The sequence below is a fragment of the Drosophila suzukii genome (assembly GCF_043229965.1).
Source record: "Drosophila suzukii chromosome 2 unlocalized genomic scaffold, CBGP_Dsuzu_IsoJpt1.0 scf_2c, whole genome shotgun sequence".
In the NCBI taxonomy this organism is placed as follows: domain Eukaryota; kingdom Metazoa; phylum Arthropoda; class Insecta; order Diptera; family Drosophilidae; genus Drosophila; species Drosophila suzukii.
Genome location: NW_027255896.1, coordinates 35,520,782 through 35,538,859, shown reverse-complemented (window position 1 = coordinate 35,538,859; position 18,078 = coordinate 35,520,782). Strand labels below are relative to the sequence as shown.

The 18,078-nt window shown below is 38.7% G+C and overlaps 1 long non-coding RNA gene across 1 annotated transcript; it reads right to left on the bottom strand.

The window, feature by feature from the left end:
• Positions 1–4,739: 4,739 nt before the first annotated feature.
• LOC139354265 (uncharacterized) lies at positions 4,740–11,174 on the bottom strand. Its single transcript, XR_011605410.1, has 3 exons — positions 9,955–11,174; positions 9,834–9,879; positions 4,740–9,562 (listed from the first exon to the last, which is right to left on the bottom strand). It is a non-coding gene; the product is annotated as an uncharacterized lncRNA (long non-coding RNA).
• Between the last annotated feature and the right edge of the window lie 6,904 nt (positions 11,175–18,078).

Here is an 18,078-nt window from a genome sequence, read left to right as displayed (position 1 = left end):
TGTTACAAAAGATGTCACTTCGTTGATATCATGTTGTTTTTGTTTTTCATATTTATATTGTTTTTTACATTTTTTTGTTTTTTTTATTTATTTATTTATTCTATGTATGGCCATACGTCAAAATTGTATAAAAGTTTTTTATGAAATAAAAACTTTTAACCTATCCTTATGAACTTTATGTTCTTTTTTATTAATATTTGAAATTCTTATATTTTCATTATCTCCTATACCGATTACTGTATATGGTCCCGTATATTTGTATTCTATTTTGTGACCTGTTTCATTCTTTAATAAAACTTGATCTCCAATTTTTAGCTCAAAATCGAAACAGTTTTTATCATAATAAAATTTTTGTTTTCTTTTATTTGATTCTAATATTAATCTTGCTCTTTTGAAAGCTTGCTCTAATCTAAACTTTGTTTCTTTTGCGTAATCATCTATATTATAAATAGGTTCTATTCTCTCTACGCTATTAAAATGTTTTGGTAAATTCGAAGTCCTATCAAACACTAACTCATATGGACAATAATCATGTGCCATAGAGGGTGTCGTGTTGAAACAATAAACAAAATATAATATATGATGTATGTACGTATAAATTCATTAAAGGTTCTGTAGCTTCGTTCCACAGTTCCGACAGTCTGATGACGGTGAGCTGTCGATGTTATACGTTTGATATTTAAATTTTTGCATACGTGTTCGATTAAAGAATTTTTGTATTCTGTTCCCATGTCCGTAGTGAACGTCTTCATTGGACCGTACTTTAGAACAAATTCTTCGAATAAAGCCTTTGCTACTGTATTTGCATTTTTATTAGGTACTGGTATGGCAACAAGGTATTTTGACAGATCACATATTAAGGTGACTGCATATTCATTTCCTTGATCTGATTTCGGCAGTGGACCGATCGTATCCACAATTACCTTATCGAATACCATTTCTGGTTTTTCTGTAAGTGTTAAAAGAGTTTTAGTATGTCTGGTCGTTTTTGACATTTGACATATACGTATGTACTGGGTTATGTCTTTGTTCATTCCTTTTCAATAGTAGTGTCTTTTGAGCTTGGCCAAGGTTTTTTTTATACCTGAATGTCCTCCTTGAATAGGATCGTCATGTAATGTAGACAATATTGCTTCTTTTTCATTATTAGTTATAATTAGGGTCACCGGGTTGAGTAGCGCTACTCTTAATGATTTAAATATTTTGTTGGCCATTTTTTTAAATTTATCTATTGAAATATTTTCAAAGATATTTTCCCATGATTCCACTTTGAGTTGGGTAATTTTTTGTTTACCAGCCTGCAGTTCAAGCCTTTGGAAAAACTGACCTAAGTCAAGACTTCCATTAGTATACAAATCTCCAACATCATATCTTTCTGTAATTATTTTTCCATGTTTGAAAAAACATAGATTATTATTCACATGCAAGGTCACTATATGAAGTCATTAACAATGACGAAGTACGTAACGTCATTGTTAATGACTTCATATACGTTGGGCTTAGAAGCTTTGCCTAGGAAATTCTACTTTATCTTTTCCTGCACAGGAATTTTGTCCACTTTTTTGTCTTGTAGTGACTTGTAATATTGTAACGAACTGATTTTGTGTGTCTGCTCGCTACGAGATTCGTGCGGCTAGCTCAGAAGATTGTGTGTTCGTCCCACCAAATTTATATGACGTGACTGCCCCGTAGATCAGTGAGAAAACAATGGGTTCAAATGGCAACAGTGGGATTTATTCTCGTGGTATTGGTACAGCGGGTGTGTGGCTATGCTGGCTTCTGTATCTCCTTGTTCTGGTTCCGCCGGCTGCTGGTGCTCCTCCTTCTGGCTTGTCGACGCGTTGACTCGGCTTCCGCTTGGCTCCTGGGTCTCGGGACGCTCGTAGTGGCCGCCTCTGTTCACTCGCCGACGCGCTGCCTCGGGGTCGCTTGTTGCGCCTTAGACTCGCAGAGAGTTCGGTCTTGTGGGCTTAGGGAAGCGTCACCGTTCTCAGACTAGGGTGAACAAGCCTTGTTCTCCAGGCTGACGCCTTTCGAGGCAATACCTGTCCCTTGCTCTGTCCCGGACGGTCCCGCTAGGTTCTTGCTCAGTTCGCGCTGACAGTCAAGGCTGCCGCCCGGAGACTGTCTAGCGGTTCACTTCGCTTTACGCCTAGCGCAGACGAACGTTCCACCCGGCTTCACCCTAATGCGTGACGTCCGCGACGCTCCTGCGCTCCCCAATGAGCTCCGCGCGGCGATGGTAACGTGGCTGCCGGAAATGTCTGCTGGCGTATCTCGTTGTTCTGGCGCTCGGGGAGCTGGGCGGTCGCTGCTCGGGAACTTCGCCGGTAATCGCAGGGCTCTCCAGGCTGCCGCCTCTTGAAACCGCAAATCGATCTACCGCTCGTCCGTCACGCCAGGTCCTGCTTGGTCGGGCAAGGTACGCTGGGTCGCAGACAACTTTCCTCCCCAAGCTGACGGCTCTTCGTCGTAGGACTCTTTTGCTTGTCTCTGACAGACCCGCCGGGCGACTCGCCAGGGTGTGGTCGTGACAAAGTTAGAAAACAAACGCCTTGACCTAGCCGCGTGATGCCTTTCAGAACTCAGCCACCTGTGTCTCAATTCGGAGATTCCTGATGTCCTAATCCCGAACGTCTCGACGTGGCGATCTTGCTCCTTGTATGCTTCCCACGGCGCTGCTTCCGACGACTCGCTTGGTTGTAGCTCCCTCGTAGATTACTTGCTTGACTGATTGCTCACTTGGTACTTTGACTGATCTTGAAGGCTTGACTCCTCGTGATCGACTGATCCAGCTGCCAGCGCTCTGCGGCCTTATATAGGGCCTCCAAGCACCGTTATTTCCCTTTTGCGCACGGCCCGCTGGATCTCTCCACTCTGGGTCCAAAGTCCGTGCCTCCTGGATGACCCACTTCTCCTTCGCGTACCGCTTTCAATCGATGCTCCGCCCACTGCTGCAGTCCCGCTGATTCCCGGGCCGCTTGTGGCACGCCTGTGTGCTGCTCCACTGCCGAGATGTGGCACTTCCTCTCCCGGTCCAAAGTTCACGGGAGAGTCCAAAGTACGGTGGAGTTCCGTTATCCCCTTTTGCATACGGCACTCTTGCTCTGCCCGTGAAGTCTCCATTCTCTCTCGATCTCCATCCTTGGTCTCCAATCTCTCTCGCTCTCCTTCATTGGTCTCCAAACTCTCTCGCTCTCCTTCGTTGGTCTCCAAACTCTCTCGATCTCCACCCTTGGTCTCCAAACTCTCTCGTTCTCCATCCAAGTCTCCAAACTCTCCCAGCCGCGCCGTTACTACGCGAATTCGCCGCGTATCTGGTAAGCGGCCGGCCATATGCTGCTGCTTCTATTTGTGGGGAGTTATTCAACTCCTCACAATATATTTGCCGTAATATTTTGAAGATCTTTAATTGTTATTCTAGAAAGGGCGCCTGCCACGAAGTTATCTTTTCCCTTTAGATACTCGACTGTGAAGTCATATTCCTCTAGTTCGAGCCGCATGCGCGTGAGTTTTGAACTAGGATTGACCATTGAAAATAAGTATGTTAGTGGTCTGTGATCGGTTTTAACTGTAAAATGTTTGCCATAAATATATGGTCGAAAGTATGTAATTGCCCAATGAATTGCTGCTAGTTCCTGTTCTGTAGTGCTTTTATTGCTTTCAGCTTTTGTAAATGAAGGTGATATGCTATCGGGAATTGGAGTCCGTTATGGTTTTGAAATAATAACGCTCCACATGCTTGTTTACTTGCATCCAATATTATACAAAATTCTTTAAGGAAATCAGGATATTGCAATAAAGTAGGTTCTATAAGTTTGTCTTTTAAATATTGGAATGATTTTTGGCATACGGAAGAACACTCAAAAGGAACATTCTTTTTACATAATCTAGTTATGTGCCGTGAATAGTCGGCGAAGTTTTTAATAAAACATCTATAATAATTGCAAAATGCTATAAATGTGGGACTGGATAGTTTTTTATGACATTATATTTCTTGTCGTCCGGTAAGATTCTTTTGTATGTGCATTTATGACCAAGGAAGGTCACTTCATGCATAAAAAATAAACATTTTTGTAGATGTAGTTTTAAATTGTATTTTCTGCATATTTGGAAGATATCTTTCGGAACATCCAATGACTATTAAATCATCCATATAAAGGAATGCATTCTCTGAAATGAATTTGGGCCTGTTTTTAAACCGTAAGGTAATCGCTTGAAACGATATGAGCCATTGCTCGTTGAAAACGACGTTATGTTTCTTGAATTTTCTTCTAGTTCAATTTGATGGAAACCTGACATTAAATCAAGGCATGAGAAATACTTTGGTCTACCTAGTTGGTCCAAGATGTCACCAATTCTTTGGAGTGGAAATTTATCAGATAGAAGTTTTTTGTTGATTTGACGATAGTCAACTACTAGTCGCCATTTATTTTCGTTTGAACCCTGAGGGGTTTTCTGTTGGACAAGTTTTCTGATACAGATGGCTCGACTATATTGTCTTTAATTAATTTTCCTACTTGTTTTTGAATTTCCCCAACTTGGCTGTGCGGGCTTCGATAATTTTTTATATAGATCGGTTCATCGTCCTTCAATCTCAATTTCTGCTTGTAAAAGTTGTTTGTTGTTATTGATTCGGTTTCAAGACCGAATACGTCCACATAGTTCCGTTAATTGTTGTTTAAATTGAATTGGAAAATTTTTCTTCAGTTCTTCTATGATGTTTTGCTCTTTATTACTTGAAGTGTTTTGAATTACATTATAATCGGAAATTGGTTCCCTTTTTAAATTTGTTATACTAATCAATTGATCAGTACTGGTTGTGTTGAGTAATCGGACAAATGTGTTCTGTTTTGATGTGATAGTATTGGCAACGTAAATACCAGGTTGAATCTCCTGATTTGGTATTAATATAGTATCAGTATCGGACATTATTTTGATTTATCGTACTACTTGAGATCTGGCTGGTAGTAGAATTGTATTATTAGCAGAAGTGTATGTTATTGGAATATAAATATGAATGTCTATATTATTTGGTCTTATTATAAACCAATCCTCTGTAGGGCTAAGATCTATTTGACAGTTTAATTCTTTTATAAAATCTATTTCTATTATTCCATAACATGGAATCGCAAAATCGTGATTTACTATATGAAAATTATATGGAATTATATATTTGTCTGTTTGGAGTTCTACTGGTGCAAGTCCTTTGGATTTTATGATTCCCTCGCCTATTCCTTGAATATTTATTGTATTTTTTATTTGGGTGTTGCTAAAGGTATCTGCATTTTCTTTTAAAAGTGAAATATTTGCTCCCGTATCCACAAGGAACGTAAGCTGCCTTCCTGTTTCTGAATTAATAAATGGTACGAAGATATTGAGATTGAGGTTTATGGTATATACCGTTGGTATTTATACCCGTTACTCGTAGAGTAAAAGGGTATACTAGATTCGTCGGAAAGTATGTAACAGGCAGAAGGAAGCGTTTCCGACCCCATAAAGTATATATATTCTTGATCAGGATCACTAGCCGAGTCGATCTAGCCATGTCCGTCTGTCCGTCTGTCTGTCCGGATGAACGCAGAGATCTCGGAAACTATGGGAGCTAGGCTATTGAGATTCTTACGCAGCGCAAGTTTGTTTCAGTAGAGTGCCACGCCCACTCTAACGCCCACAAACCGCCCAAAACTGTGGCTCCTACAGTTTTGATGCTAGAATAAAAATTTTAACTGAAATGTAATGCTCTCATCAATACCTATCGATTGACCCAAAAAAAAGTTTGCCACGCCCACCCTAACGCCCATAAACCGCCCACAAACTTAAAAAAATCGTAAATATGAACGTGGATATCTCGGAAACTATCAAAGATAGAGAATTGGGATTTCAGATTTAGATTCCGTAGCCTTATACGCAGCGCAAGTTTGTTACGCGAATATGCCACGCCCACTATAACGCCCACAAACCGCGAAAACCTGTGACGCCCACAATTTTTATGCTAGATAAAAAATTTAAACTGAAATGTATTGGTCTCGTCAATACCTATCGATTGGTCCACTCTAACGCCCATAACGCTTAAATCTGTATACCGCCGGTAGGTGGCGCATTTCAATCTCGCTTTGCTACTTGCATATCTCTATTTAGCTGAGTAACGGGTATCTGATAGTCGAGGTACTCGACTATAGCGTTCTTCCTTGATTTAAATTATTGTATCTAAAGGGGTCTGTGAGTTTCCCGAAACTGGCTGGGTAAAGCGGACATTATTGTTGTGTTATGTGTTGCCGTAATTGCTGGTATTTTGGTTATTGTTGTTTTGTCTATAATTTCCACGACCTCTATTATAGTTATTGGTCTGGTTATTATAGTTTCGATTAAAACCATTATTTTGGTTGTAACCGTTGTAGCCTGTTGTAGCCGTTATATTGGTAATACCCATTATTTTGGTAGTTACCACGACCATTTCCTCTACCTCTACCACGGTAATTACTTCTGAAGTTGTTACCTCTATAGGCCGGTCCATTTCTGGCAAATAGTATTGCGTTGGCATTACCCGTCATTTTAGTACTACACTGTACATACTTGGTGACAGCCTCATTCATTGATGAGAAGTTGCCTGCCTCAAGGATTGTTTTGAGTCGGCCATGCTCACAATTTTTGACCATTGTGCTTATAGCCTCCTTGGTGCTGAATTTGTCCGCATGTTCAGCGGGTAATCCTTCATCAATATACGAAGCTTCGAGTAGCTTTCGTAAGTTGTCAACATCAGTTGTGAATTTTTCAGCTGTTTTTCCTTTTTGAGTAGTTTTAGCCATTTTTGCTTTGACTACATCGGATGTTTCGCCGATAATTGTGTCTTGTAATTTTCTTATAGTCCCGTTTATAGTGGATTCGTTTTGAACTTTGTACAAGGTTGAGCCCACTATTTTTGATTTTATGACTTCAACTGCTGTTTCTTCAAATGTGCCTTTGGTTAGGTTTTTGAAGGTTGATTTTTTGTCCGTTGAATTCAGGGATAGCATTTTCTATATCCTTGATATATGCCCGTTGGGCAACAGTTTCGTCCGTCATTGTTATTATTTGGTGTGGTTCGATTTCGCAATCGGAATCAGTTGTTTCCTGATCTGATAACTCAGATTGAAAAAGTACAGCTGGAATTGTGAGATTATTTAAATCTTTCTCTTCTACTTCTGGGCTGTCAAATTCAGATTCTTCTACCTGTACTGAGTCAACTTCTGGTGGATCTGATGATTCCAATTTGTCCCCAGTTTCTACTTTCAAAGGGGTGTTCAGAATGGTCGGTATTGAAGTATTTAAGGGGTTATATACCTTTTTAAGCGAAAAGGGAACTGAGGGAACTTTGGATTTTTTTTCAGGTGTGTAGCAATTATTTTATGACACTGAAGTTATTATTTATTGATAGTACATGTTTTTATCGAAACAACAAGCGTTTGTTCTTGAAAAAATATAAATAATTTACGAAGTTATGGCAATTCTCTCGGAACCCTTTTTTTTATAGCGGCTTGCGGTGACCACGACCACCACCAAAAAATTTTTATTAGTATAGTATTATTTCCAGTTCGTGAACGATTATTTTCAAGACTATTTGGTTTTTTCTGCATACAGTAACGATTTTTCCAAAAAGTTTATTTTTCGAGTTCTAAAAACTGAATCGTTCACGAACTCAGCACAATCATTACGAATAATTTAAAAAAAAATGAAGAAGATCGATTAAATAGTTCTTGTGCAATCGCGGCCACAGCAAAGGCACTTTTGGAAAAACACGACTTTGAGATAATCGCATTCAAAGTTTTACGTTGAGTATATGCCACTATTGAAGTCGAGCAGACAAACTTACAAGTCATCGTCGAACTATTATTCGAATCTCTATGAAAATTTGGGATATACTTTAGGATTCAGCAAAAAAAAAAATTTTCGTTTTCTTGAAAAAAAAGGTATATAACCCCTTAAGTTATACCTTTCTTTTATAGTTATTAGGTTTGATCGAAGTCTGGTCAGAAATTTTGATACTTCAGACCAACGATTTTTACTTAGTCGATCTCTTTGCCCATGTATTAGTATACGCGCATTGTTGAAGCGAGTTACTAATATTTCTGCATGTTTATTTATAGTGGCTTGTTGTATTGATCTATTTTGCGTTAACGATTTATATGATTTATCGAAATCGCTTTTTAATTTATTTAGATCCTTATATAATTCACTCCATTCCATTATAATATGGATATGAATTATTCTTGTACACCACTGAAATTCTAGTACTACCTTATATGTCATGTTCGCTTAAAATTGTTCTCACATGGACACCCGGGATGGTGCTTAATACCATCGCTTTTTGTTTATTAGAGCAATGTATTAATGGTGAGCTTTCTAGATTATGTGTTGACATATATACGTTTTTTAACTCATAGATAGTAATTGGGGTCGTTGAGACCAGTGTGATTATTCTTTCACTAATGTGTTGATCCCTCATATAGGTATTGAAAACTGCCTCTGCATTCATTCTGTTTGTTTTGTTTATCTACCTATACTTATGGCCGTAATAGAAGAAATTGTAAAATTTTGTTTTTGTTTTTTATTTTTTTTTTAAGTAATTTTTTTTTTGCTTTTAATAATTCTTGAAATTATAACCGGCAAGTTTTTTCGTTGTATCCTTTTTCTTAAATGTTATCCAGGTCGTTTGCTCGACTCTGGAATCTCTTCTTCAAACACCTATTGTGTAATATATAGATTTTTAGAAAAACACTTACTGACATTATAATTACAATTATTATTAATAGTATTGTTATCGTTTCTAAATCAAAATTTTTACATTCTATTTTATTACCGACGTTCTCCGTTGAATTGACAACTTTTGTGTCTACAAAACCCATTTTGGGAATGTTTTCCAAAATTCTATATTTTATGCCAAGTATATATGGCGAATCTTTTGATTTAGATATACTATTGTTCATAAAGAAAAATTTGGAAAGAAAAGAAAATATTTTGGATAGTAATTTTTTCACATGGCAGATTTACAATTTTTCGCTCTATATAATTAAAAAATCTGCCATATGATTTTAGTATAAAGCCTAACAAGGGCTTAGTAGTTTTAAAGCAGCGTTTTCACGCATCGGCTTGAGTGTAAGATTTTAATATTAAAGGTAATACCTTGTTACGTTACTTCGCACCAGTACGAAGTTTGTTTTCAATCTTAGTTAGCTCGGCCTTGTGTAATTGTGCTTCTCCAGGTGTCGCTGCCGTCTTTATTAAATCCTTAGACAACCTCCGTTGGCGCAAGAGTTTATTTCTCTTGCCGCTCCTCTTCTTTTTGGGTTGATTCTTCTTTTGCTTGCGTGCCCTGTACTCAGCTATTGTGAGGGGCGTGGTCCATCGTTTGGATACACCTCTAGAGCTTCTTTTAGACTCGGTGCATCCCTTTGCTCTACAGGAGCATCTTTGTCCAGTCCAGCGTCGTCGTCTATGCTCATTACTTGCCATGCTTCCCACACTTTTTTATCCTCTTATAGTCCCCCTTGGCCTATGGGTTTAGGCGGTGCCGGTGCTGGTCCTGGCAAAGGCAGTAACATAGATTATCTCATCAATACACCCAGAAAAAAATCCGTTCGAAACGTTCAAAAATCAAGACCAAACGTTGTCAAAAAATGCGTAAACCCGTTTGTTGACAGCTCATGAACGTTCGTTCGTAAAATGTGACCGAAACTTTAGTGTTGGGTTCCGAACGAATGGTGTCAGTTTAAGAACATTTCGAGGTTAACTCGAGAACATAAAAATATTAAAAAAAACGGTTTGTGTAGAGAGAGATTTATTTAATTTCCCACCTTATGTTTTGTTATTGCTAGAATTCAATGTATTTTGGTTATTTTGCTGAAGACAAAGAATTTATTATTAATAGAAGTACATACATATAAACATTAGAAATAATATTTTAATAAAACTTACAATTCACAACTGTCTTCTCGCGGACTCGAACCTGTGCTACCATGTGTCGAAGGCGGACGCTCTAGCAGCTGGACCACCGAGCGAATTTTTCGAGTGCGGAAAATCGGGACACTACACCTACAAACATGTTTTTATGAACGGTGTTGATAATTTAAGAACAGCGTTCTCCCCATTTACTGTCAAGGCATTTTTCAGTGAAGCGTTTACAATTACACCTAAATGTTCATGATTTGACCACGCGGCGTTCGTTTTTTATGAACGGAACTTAGCGAACGGATTGTTGTCAAATCATGAAAAATGTTCTTGATTTTTTTCGTTCTTTTTTTTCTGGGTGTAGCTTTTTCTCAGCATTTGCATTTTTCTAGCATTTGTTGGTTGCACACAATCTGTACATAATCATTTTCTTTAGTTTTTGTTGCACTTATTTTTGTTGGTTGTACACAATCTGTATAATAATCATTTCCTTCAGTTTTTGTTGCACTTATTTTCAACTTTGTTTGTCTCCGGCTGCAACATAACTGTCACGGTCGCCATGTATTAATTATATCCAATTATTATATGTGTGTATTAATTATCTTTTTCAGAAAAAAGTAAAAATGAATTTGGTCTTTATTCTTCTTGTTCTTTATTCTTTTATGGTCAATATTGGAGTGACTTACAGCTAGCTATTCGCGGCTGCGCTGCCTGCAAACATTGGCAGCGGCCGTCATGTATCAAAGTATATGCTCACAAATGTATTTGGCTGATAGCAGCGAGAGCGCGAGAGAAGTTGTATATGCATTCATTGTATGTGTCTGCACTCAGGCCATGGGAATATGCTGACACTAGCACTTCCCATAAGTTGGGCTGTGAGTCGCATTTCTATTTTGGCTGGCCGCACGAGTTTAGCGTCCGAGACTTTTGTATTTGTTTAAGTACACTGTAACACAATGTTGGTGTCGGTACAGTGCGTACTCGCTGCAGTGATACATGCATACTACACTGGACATACACTGGAGATTGAATTCACACAAAATAATCAAGAGATCAATGTCGGAAAGATGAGATAGAAAAGTTTATACCGCAGACAAATGGTGCTCTTATATTGTTCAGTCTGATCCAGGTGGAATATAAGAACAGGTTACAAAAATAGATGAAAATTGCAAAGAAACTTTTACACTAACAAATTCAATGTCTTTGGGGTTAAGAAAGTATGTTCTTTCCTTTGCACATTGGGATGAAAACCTTTTTTTTGGCATAAAGTCCAAAATTATGTTGTACATTTTTCAGCCTTTTTTAATCCGTTAAAAAAATGTTAAACTATCATACCACTATTATTAAAATATTTTTTTGACCATCCCTGTCTCATTGGCAGCCCTATTAAATTATGGAAAATCTTCGTCAAGGTATGTATATTATTGCTTATAGGGCTTACACTAGAAATCTTTTGTTTCGTGCTGTATTTAATTGTTTTATTGAACCATGTGTTATGTAGAAGCTAACCTCTAAATATTTGTGTTTCGTAGAGTAGAACTAGCAAGAGTACGCAGGATTGCGAAAAGTGCAAATGTGGTAATAGTGTTGATTAAATGAAGTTAATAACTTTTGGGGCATACTTGCGCCATTTCGTGATATTTAATTTGATTCGGAACAACTCCATATTAGTAGGGGCAAACTGCTGGAAGTGTGGCTGAAGAATATTAAAAGCTTTGTCGATACCCTAGACTGACGAAAGGTTCAAAAATAAAAATCGACTGTCTGACAATTTGCTGAATGAAACCAAAAAGACATTAAAAAAAAAAAAATTAAAACCAAAATTTCACTAAAGTCTCACTATTATGTAAAAAATAATTGAAATCCGTTTCTTTAAAATTAGAGTTTATTCCAAAAAATGGCAATTTATCCCAATGTGCGGTGTTAGACTGGAGGTAACGGCAATCGGCACCCTCCCCTCCTCCACCCTAGAGAAGAGCGAAAATTGTTAAACAAAACTTCTGAGTCAGATAAAGCCGTTTTCAGCCGTCTCAAAAAAATGCTCAGAGTCCAATATTTGAAGGACATCAAAAGAGCTCAAAACGGACAAAAACTTCCTTTACAATATTGTGACTGGTGACGAAACGTGGTGTTTCCAATATGATCCCAAATCGAAAAACCAGAGGGCCGAATGGCAGGCACCGGAAGAGCAGAAACCAAGGGTATTGTGCAAAAAAGAATTTTTCCATCGGGCCAAAACCCTTATACGGTATTCTACCTTAGAGTTTTTCGTGTTCGGCCCGAATATCGTGAAGATGAAAGTTGGCGTTTGTTGTACGATAATGCGTCGTCTCATCGGTCGACGCTTTTGACCGATTATTTGATCAAAAATCACAATTTAACCATTAACCACTTCCCGATTCAAATGATATGGGACCGTGTGAAATCTTCCTTTTTGGAAAATGCATTTACCCATGAAAGGAAAGCGTAATGCAGACGTAAAGGCCAATCAAAAGACCTGCACCGGCATACTGGCGGCCATACCGGCTAACGAGCTAAAAGTTTCGTTCGACATGCTTTTGAACGGTTCAAAAAGCTGTATTAGAGCAGGAGACTACTTTGAATATAATAAATTGATTTTGCCGAAAAAACCATTAATTATGCTTTTTTAAGGTCCTGTTTCATTTACTAAAATATTGCACACGGCGATTATACAATTTAACTACGTAGGCATACAAACAATCCAAGTATTATGCAATTAAATAATAATTTACAAACTGTATCCATTGAGAATATCATAAATATATGTACAGTAAGCTGCATACAATTACTTGTTTTTTTGGAACCGTACTAATTTATTACAATATTAAGTAAAATTTTTATAATCTATACTTTATAAAAATTCCGTCATGGCGACTATTTGGCGTTAAATATGAAAGGCCAACAGCTTCTGGAATTCGAGTTTCTGCAAATATCCAATCAATTTGGGTTAGTTGATTTGTTGTTGGAGAATTATTTATTGCAAACAGGCTATACACAATTAAATTTTCGTCCAAATTAAACCAACCCTTGTGGATCTGCAAATATTAAAAACTATTAATATTACAACTTTAGTATTATCCATTCTGCGCACTTTTGTTCAACGTCATCTTTTATTTCATTGCGAAGTCTTGCAATATATATATGTCTCAAACAGATTGCGCAATATTTTGTCTTGCTTCCCAGTACCATTAAAACGATTCCCATATATTCTTCTTATGATGTGTAAATTCCTCAAATTTTCCTTTTTTTGCGGATGAGTTTAGGTTTCAACAAAACATAAAAAGTTGGCAGAAGGAATAATATGGTCATTGGCAATATCTTCGCGATAAGTGCGAAAAGATTCAACGTTGTGTTAATATAATGAGATATCAATATTTTATTGACTAAAAAATCATATTTCGTAGTCAAAGCCTAAACTTTCAACTTCTTCCTGGACATTTGTGTCTCCAAATCTTGTTGGAGAAACAAAGTCTCCTAAAAGGAAACAAAGCAATGCGCTAGTTGCTCTGCTGCTAACCACGAAAAGCTCTTTGTTGTAGGTCGCGTTTTGGGTTTTATAAATAGTAATAGCCTCTGCAGAAACAACAGGAAATTGCTTACGATCAATTGAAGAATCTCCCGAGTTACCACATTGAAATACTAGGGCTGTTTTATTAATTGGAGTCCAGTCTGGGTGATAATTTTCTTGAAATTTTCACCTGGCTATGGCCCCGACAGTGGAATCTGAAAAGCTAGTCCACAGTAACTAATAAAAACTAATAAAGAGGGGACGGACAGACGGACATGGCTAGATCGACTCGTATTGTGATGCTAATCAAGAACATATGTACTTTATGGGGTCGGAATCGTCTCCATCATTGCGTTGAAAACTTCTGATTGAAACCTTTATACCCTCTGCTTGGGTATATAAGATAACGAAGCTTTAATTATTTTTTCATTAATAGTCCGATTGTTCATATATTAACTACATGATATAGTCGTCCAATATAAAAAAAAATTTAATTCAAAATTCTGAAACACTTAAATAATGATAATCCTAAGAGAAGAAAATAGCATGTCAAAAAACACCAAAGTTATAAATTTTCAAATAAAAAATTCCATTATTTTTTTCGATTTTTCCCATGGATGCCATAGAATATAGTTGTCCGATATTTCAAAAATTTTATTTAAAGTTCTGAAATATTAAATGAATGATATCCCGAAGAATAAAAGTTAATATGTCAAAGAAAGCGCAAAGAGAAAATTTTTTTTAATTTTTTTTCAAAAATAGTTATTTGATCATTCCTCTGGGAGCTATACGATACAGTTGATCGATTCGGCTTAATATATAATAAATAAGACTTTTGGAAAGGTTTCATACCGGTAGCTTCACAACTACGAGACAAGTTTCCGTAAAAACGGGCAGACATGGCTGGATCGACTGGTCTAGTGATCCTTACCAAGAATATACATACTTCATATTTATACTCCTTCACTGCGTTGCAAACTTCTGACTGAAATCATTATACCCTCTGCAAGAGTATACAAATTAAAATGCTTAAAAATCGTTCTAAACACGTTGACATCAAAGACTAGACTGGTCTTTCTAAGAAAATACTTTACTTGGGGTGACTTAATATCTTCATATATAATATGTAAGCTATGTAAGTAAGTTGACACAGAAGTAGTTGCCAATGCATATATTTCTACGATAACACGACGACAGCTCTCTGCAGCACTTCTATGTACCACCACTTACTGTAAGTAGCTACTTGACCTTTGTAAATGGTAATGGCTTCTGCAGGTACCTCTTGAACGTGTTTTGTTTAATAATAGTGACCTAGCTAAACTTGATCTGAAAGCCTTGGGTAGTTTTTGCAGCCGCGGTCCATTTAGGCTCGCCACGATTGCACCAACTCATATACTGTCATCTACTGAAGTCTGTCTCCCTAAGCACACCTATGGCTGCATTTGCAAGTCCATCTTATGTATCTACATTGAATGTCGCCAGAGATTTTGCAGTAATTTTTAAAATCAGCAAGGTACACAAACTTTGTGTTTCAGATGCCTTCAATGCCCCAGCACGGTCGCTGTTGATTTCAATAACACGATAAGGAAGCGAAGACATTTGATCAGTACTAACAGTAGTGCACTGCCATTACCCAACATTTTTTTATATATTATACCCATTACTCGTAGAGTAAAATGATATACTACGTTCGTCGGAAAAGTAAAGGAAACTATGACCCCATACGGTATTCTTGATCAGAATTACTAGTTGAGTCGAACTAACCATGTCCGTCTGACTGTATTTCCGGAAACTTAATTTTTTGCCTGTTTTATTTCAGCAGGATGCCAAGCCCTTTCTAACGCCCATAACGCTTAAAGCTGTCTACCGCCCACGCAACCATATATTGAGATCAGGGGTAGGTGGCGCATTTCAATCTCGCTTTGTTGCTTGCATATCTCCATTTTCCTTTTGTCCCTTTAGCTGAGTAACGGATATCTAATAGTCGAGGTATTTGAATATAGCGTTCTTCCTTGTTTTAAAAGAAGATTTGTAAATTGAGAATTGACAAAAGTTAAGTTAATATGTTGATTTGCAAAAAATCTCATTAGGCACACAGGTTTGTTGACTAAACGAGATTCCGTCTCTTTCTTTTTTGGCGCATGCAAATAAACTCCAGGAAAGAATAGAGAAAGAATAGGAAAGAAAATAGAGAATGAAAAGAGGACCCTCTCCCGCGCCCTTACCGATGTTTTTCAGCAATTTGATATATGACATTTTTATTGAGTTTATTGAAGAGAAGGCAATATACCAGCATTAAGTTAATTGTCTAGAGGTGTTTGTGGGGAAGACGACAAACATGCCACCCTTATATTTATAATTAATAACGCACGAAAAGGTTGTATTAAAATGTATAGCGTTTATTCGGAGCGGCAGACGGACTGTGTATTAGCTCGTCTCCAAGAACTTCATATAGACATTTGCAGGCTTACAAAGTTGTTGCTGAATAGATAAGCGACAGCTTTAGTGGTATAAAAAAGAAGGTGACAAAGATAAGCAGAGAGCGCTGCAGGTGCCGTCGAACACCTATGCGCGCATGACTAGGCGCTGGCGATCTGCTCCGAACATACTCCCCCCGTTGGAAGAGGTAAGGTTCCAACAATCTCGGAATCGATGGGCAGAACGGCTAGTTTGGCGACGGCTCTCTTGATCAGACCCGTAGCTGTACGGACCATAGCTACTCGGAAGACTCCGTCCTCATGGCACTCAAGCTGCCATCTCAAGGGTGGAACGTTGTCCTCCTTCAGCAAAACTATGCTTCCAACCTTGATGTTAGACGCGCCACTTGCTCCTCTCTTGAAGTAGAAAAAGTGGCTGCATCTGGGTAACCCGCTGCCATCTGCTGAGGCGGCCTTCGCGAAGATGAGTAATGGCAGGCTCAGGAAACTTAGTGTAGCTGGAACCCTTCTGGAAATACGCCGGTGCTAGCACCTCAAGGCTTTCAGCATTTTCTGAAATTGGACAGAGTGGACGAGAGTTAAGGATAGCAGAAATCTCATATGCAAGATATCTTAATTCATCGATGGCTAAGATGGATGCATCGACGACTCTGTAGAAGTGAAACTTAGCTGACTTCACAGCAGTCTCCCATAAACCACCGAAGTGCGGGGCACGCGGAGGGATGAACTTCCAATCGATCACATCAGCTAAACAGACGGAAGATATCGATGCTGTGTGCTGCTCGCTCAAAAAGAGCTCTTTCAGCTCGGCTCTTTGCACCGACAAAGTTTGTAGCATTGTCGCTGCAAGTGGTACGCGGACTGCCTCTAAGGCCGATGAATCTCCTCAGCGCTGCGATGAAAGAATCCGTCGTGAGATCCTGGACCACTTCCAAATAAGCAGCCTTCGTGGAGAAGCAGACAAAGACGGCAATATAGCACTTGTGGGGTGCCTTATTTCTGGCCTCTGCCTTATGATAGAATGGCCCATAATAGTCCACTCCTGGGGTATGAAAAGCTGGATTGGGCTGCACTCTATTTGCTGGCAGGCTACCCATGACGTGCTCCCAAGTAACAGGCGACGAACTTTCGGACTCCAATCGGCAAGTACATTTGCCGTAATGCGGCAAGCAGCGGCTGCGATCCTCCATGCAAATATTTCTCACGATAATAAACGATGATCGATGATTCTACCTTAGAGTTTTTCGTGTTCGGCCCGAATATCGTGAAGATGAAAGTTGGCGTTTGTTGCACGATAATGCGTCGTCTCATCGGTCGACGCTTTTGACCGATTATTTGATCAAAAATCACAATTTAACCATTAACCACTTCCCGATTCACATAATATGGCACCGTGTGACATCTTCCTTTTTGGAAAAATGCATTTACCCATGAAAGGAAAGCGTTTTGCAGACGTAAAGGCCAATAAAAAGGCCTTCACCGGCATACTGGCGTCCATACCGGCTAACGAGCTAAAAGTTTCGTTCGACATGCTTTTGAACCGTTCAAAAAGCTGTATTAAGCAGGAGACTACTTTGAATATAATAAATTGATTTTGCCGAAAAAACCATTAATTATGCTTTTTTTTAAGGTTTTATAAATAGTAATAGCCTCTGCAGAAACAACAGGAAATTGCTTACGATCAGTTGAAGAATCTCCCAAATTTCCACATTGAAATACTAGGGCTTGTAACGAACTGATTCTTGTGGTCTGCTCGCTACGAGATTCGTGCGGCTAGCTCAGTATATTGTGTGTTCGTCCCACCAAATTTTTATTAACGTGACCGCCCAGTAGCTCAGTGAGAAAGCACAGAATTTACGGTTTCGTATTGGGTTTATTGCGGGTATATTGTTACAAGTGTCTTAGTCGATTGGTTGGCCTTGACTCGTTGCTTGTGACCTTCGGTACTTCCGACGGTCCTGATTGACTCGACGACCTCTCGGCTTGATGACTCGGTGCTCCAGTCCTGTAGCTCCCTGAAGATACTCGCAGCTCCCTGAAGATCCTCGCAGCTCCCTGAAGATCCTCGCAGCTCCCTGAAGATCCTCGCAGCTCCCTGAAGACGCTCGCTCGCTGTTCGCTTCTCACGCGTGACTTGGTGACTGCTGGTAACGACTCGGACTCGCGAGGAGGGTCAGCAGTACG